A 5,200-nucleotide genomic window follows, 5' to 3' on the forward strand; every position below is an offset into this window, starting at 1 on the left:
TTTTTAAAAACGGAGACCCGAAAATACATTTTTCGATAACCTTAAAGTTCGGGTCGTTACATATCGTATTAGCATAGATTATAATAAAACACAATATAAAGTAATGGAGAAAAACAAAGAACATGACGCATAAGAAATATATAAAATATATTAATGAGGATTAGGTAGATAGAAATGCCATCAAGAAGTATGCTGCTTGTGTTGATCATTTGTGATTTGAACTTATTTTTAATGATATGGTCAGACCGAAAGATCTTTGATATGTGAGGTAAATACCACTTCTTAGCACTAGTTAACGTTGTATACATTTGATTAATTAGTTTTTAAAATATATTTGTATAAAGTATTTTAATTTTTTTACTAATTTAAATAATTTTTTTTATTTTTATATTTGTAAAAGAAATTAGTTATAAAATAAAAAAAATAGAATTTAGTTTTCTAAATTTTAAAATATAAATAATGTATAAATAGTTTAAAATATAAATTTATTTGAATAAATTGAAATTAAATTGAAATAACCAATAAAATGGTCAAATTATAGTTTTCTCCCTCTATCATGCTAAAATTTAATATTTAATCCTTATACTTTGATTTGACATAATTTAATTTAATTGTTATCTGTTAGTTCAATCAGTTAGTATTGTTGACTCTATCAAAATGTTGATTTGAATTTTCTTATTAGAATTTATATATTTTAAAAATATAAATTTTAGCATTTTAACCATAATAGTTAATATTGTTAATTGACTATTGAATTAATTGATTAAATTATATCAAATTAGTTGAATGAGCTCTTTGTCATAATCATTATTGTTAATTTGATGTTTGGATGTTCCATTTTTGGATGTACCATTTTTGTTCATCCGAGAAAAAAGGGTAAAAGGATACTATTTCTTAGGTTGCTTTCATTTTTTTCTTTTTGCTTCTTTTTCTCCTACTTGTCGCATGTGCAGGCACGTGAAACCACTAAAACTCCATCTCACTTGAAACTTTTTTTCTACTTTTCAAGGAACATCGACACCTGTGTTTCAGTTCTCGTCACATAGTTATTGGATTCCAGCTTGCAAGTGGCACAATACATCTCCTCTTTATTTACTTTCTTCATCTTATGATGGGAAAGTAATGTTGTGGGATCTAAGAACAGCGGTATCGTTTTGTATTTTCTGCATTCTCATAATTTAACTGTATATTGTTTTTTTGGATATCGTTTTGATAATTACTTTTTGTGTGGCAATAGCTCTTTTATGTTTTGACTGGTGGCAAATGGAACAGGAAAAATCAACTACACTAGATTGCAGTCCAAGAACAATTTGTAGAAGGCACATAATGACTAGTTCCTACCTCTACGAATGCTTGTGGGAGGCATTGCAGCAGCAATAAGGATGATATTGATCAACATGCAGTTGACACCGTATGTGCTCTGAATTCGAATTCAGGTGTGACTTTTAGCTATTTTATGTGCAAAAAAGTATTAGAGTGCCTTATGTTTGTATGTTAGTTAAGCAAATTATAGATAGAACTTGTAGTAGGATCAACTAATTAATCAAAAACTACACCCTATTTTGTAATCGTCTACTTGCATATTTGCATATACTTAATAATAATCTCGTGTCAACTAATTATTCTATTTTTTATTTAATTTTTTGTTTCAACATTTTATTTTTATTTGAGTTGAAAGAAGAAAAACACAAATTGCAATTTTGACTTAGTTAATCAATTTAAATAATCAATGTTGATATTTCACATGGGAATGGATATTCAAATCTTATATTTTACATGGTTATGATTTAAGTCCTTATTTCATTTAAGGAACTTCATTATAATATCTTATTTTATTGATATCTTTATATTTAATCTAATTTTTATTATTTATTTTAGTTTTGATTCTAAATTTTTATTTTTTTAATATTTAAGATAAGTGAATTCTAACTTTTGGATTTTAATTGTGTTATTAATTTATTATTTTAAATTCTAAATTTAAATTCATTAATTTTTGTATTTAGTTTTAAAGTTAAAATTTTAATAGAAAATTTAATTTGATAATGAATTTTAATAGAAAATTTGGATATTATTCTTCTCAATATTTGGATAATGAATTTTAATTTTTTTATATTTTTCATGACTTTTATAATATTTTATTTTATTTTTTTGAATTTTATGACTTTTAGCGGCGTTTTTGGGAAAAGCGCCGCTAAAGGTCATGATCATTAAGGGCGTTTTTTCAAATAAATGCCGAAAATTTTAGCGGCATTATTTATAGCGGCGTTTTTTGCGACGCTTGTAAAAATACTGCAAATAGTTTTAGCGGCACTTAAAAGCGCCGCTAAAGACCTTAAAAAACGCCGCTAAAAGTCAATTTTGCTGCAGTGAATGCCTTAGGTCTTGCCTATGTATCTCAATATTCCCAAATTTAATCAATCAAACAATCACAAATTCAACAATCTATCATACATACTAGAATGCTCGTTTCCCTGTATTTCTTATATCATTTGGTACATTCAATTGCTCAATGCCTATTTACAATGTAACGTATAGAACTTAGTAGTCTAGAGTAAAAATTTTTAAAACCATCTACTATCATGCCAAGCTTATTGTAAACATAATCATCTTATGTACATACTCCTAACCAATCACTTGTATTTCTACAAGCTTAAGCACACATTTGACAACAAAATTTAAAAGAAAAGTATTAAAATTAAAAAAAAATTTCCTATGTTACCCCGTCACACTTTAGATAACACATTGCCCTCAATGTGTAGCCTGGAAAAAATAAGAAAAAGAAGTTACTTGATTGATCATGACATTGCAATGGTCTAATGGTGGGTTTTTCCTTCTTTGTTCGTTGTAAGTTTGAATATGTTGTACTTCTTTTATGTGGGATTTCTATACAGAAAACTTGAAATAGAAACAATATATAAAGTTTATTATTAGCCCTACTCCTAAAACAATAAAAATTATCCAAAATTAATTATAGTTCCAAAAATAAAAATAAATAGTTCAATTGTCATACGAATCATCAAAATGGGGCGACTACCCCTTCTCCATGGGTGTCTTCCCATTTCCCAAAATTTGACTTCGAGTTGAGCCTTTGCTGCTTGGCGAAGGTACTTGGCAACTTGGGCTTTGGATCATAAGCCCTTACTGCGTAATATACCGTGGCTAAAAGACTGCCTTATAGCCATCCTCTCTTTGCTCGATAGCTCTTTCTTCCTCATCTTCATCATTTTCACTTTCTTCCTCCTTGAATGTTGCAAATGTATCCTAGTTTGGTAGGTAATTTGGTTCTTTGATATGGTTTTGCCATGCAAACTAACTGGTCATGTTTCTTGTATCCACTTTATCATCCAGTCTAGTTTCGAGGTTTTGCTCTTTTTTTCCTTCCAAACTTTTGTTGATTGTTTCTTTTTTAGAGATATGGGAACATCCATATTTTCTTTTCTTCTTTGGTTCCATTTTGTGATATATTTCCGATTAAGTTCTATATACTATGTATATAGAATCACCTATTACACCTTTTGTTGGTCGCATGAATTGTTTTTTTTTTCCATAAGAACCCTTGCATTTTTGCAAAGTCCCGTCACAAGATGGGGAAAGAAAATCCCTACTTTCTGGCCACTAACACAACATTTCATATTTTGATGTATCTATTCTTCAACATATATTTGTTTTTTCTGTAGAATTCTATGCAACAAAATAACTCGAAATGTATTGACATTAGAAACATTAAGAGCAAGTGAACTCTAGTGCAAATAAATTGCATCCACATTTTGGCTATAGGAAACATTATTTCTTGATTGAAATTAGTCGGTAGTCTAGTATCTTGTCGGAGGTTCCATTCACCTCGATTTTTAGTTAGATATTTTATGATGCTTTCCGTATTTATACCTTCAAATGTTGTTAAATTTTTATTTTTTTAAAAATCAGTTTCATATAAAAGAGCATCATAAAATTCACAAATTGTTTCTGGGGTGAATCGTACATCATTACCCTTTACCGTTATTGTTTCCCACCTGACACCGGATGGCTTTCGAGTCTCTTCATATTTGAGAGCAATGTAAAACTCTTGGACAAGTGGGATAACAACATTTTCTTTGGGAGTGACACAAAATCGCTCTCATCTATGATACCGTACTAAAGACCAAATTTCATTGCAAAGAACCATCGAGGGTTCGAATCTCCTTCCCTGAATAAAAGTTTTCCCTTGAAGCTCGAGAAAATACTTTTCAGCATTTTGGTTTCTAAATTTTAAAGGATTTGAAACCGCCAATGGTTTTTGCACACTAGTTTTTCTACTCTTCCTAGGTGGCATATTCAACTTAGAAAAATTAAGATATTTAAACAATATATTTCAAAAGCAATAGAACAATAAAATTTGAGAGTTAGAATTCTTAACCATTTCCTTGAGATCTTGTTTCCTTCAAAGTAGTTGTTTGTGATCTCTTGTATGAATGCTTAATGTGCAGCCTGCACCAATGAAGAGGAAAATAAGAAATTTGTAGCAAAAAGGTTTTAGAGTTTAAAGGATTTTGAAAGAATTTAGAAGTTAAAAAGGCTTTAATTTGAAGTTAAAATAGTTTTTAGGTTTTAAAAGGGTGTTTTAAGGTTAAAAATCGGTTTAAAACATTGTTAATGTTGCCCATTGTACTTTTTCGTAATGGAACCTATCTAGGAAAATGGTTCTTGATTCGTCGAGAAGATGGGTCTTAAGCCCATTGGTTGAGGAATTCATGGTCGATACCCTTAGTCTTCTAAGTTCAATGTAGTCAAACGAAACCATGGATAAACTCATAGTGTACATCATTACCTATCCATATGGTGGACAATGTACATACATAAGGATGAGTTTCTTGTTCTTAATTAGTTCATAGCCTAGAGTTTTGGTGGTCCTACTAAGTGGACTTGATGAATTCACCGATTTTATAGGATGAACTACTAGATGCTCTTAATGAGTTCATATCCTAAGGTTTGGATGGTTATATTGAGATGGACTTGATGAACCTACTGAATTTATAGGATGAGCCACTAAATATTCTTAATGAATTCATATCCCAGGCTTTGGGTGGTTCTAGTAAGACGGACTTGATGAATTCACCGAATTTTTAAACTGGGAGGTTGAGTTTATTAAATTCTCTTAATGATTTCATAGCCCTAGTCTGGGTGGTCTATACTGATATAGACTTGATGGAATCACTTACGTAAA

The 5,200-nt window shown here is 29.8% G+C and overlaps 1 long non-coding RNA gene across 1 annotated transcript; it reads left to right on the top strand.

The window, feature by feature from the left end:
• The first annotated feature begins 412 nt into the window (after positions 1-412).
• Positions 413-1,627, top strand: LOC121204621 (uncharacterized). Its single transcript, XR_005899799.1, has 2 exons — positions 413-1,146; positions 1,273-1,627. It is a non-coding gene; the product is annotated as an uncharacterized lncRNA (long non-coding RNA).
• The last annotated feature ends 3,573 nt before the right edge of the window (positions 1,628-5,200 follow it).

This window comes from Gossypium hirsutum, chromosome A08 (genome assembly GCF_007990345.1).
Source record: "Gossypium hirsutum isolate 1008001.06 chromosome A08, Gossypium_hirsutum_v2.1, whole genome shotgun sequence".
Taxonomy (NCBI): Eukaryota; Viridiplantae; Streptophyta; class Magnoliopsida; order Malvales; family Malvaceae; genus Gossypium; species Gossypium hirsutum.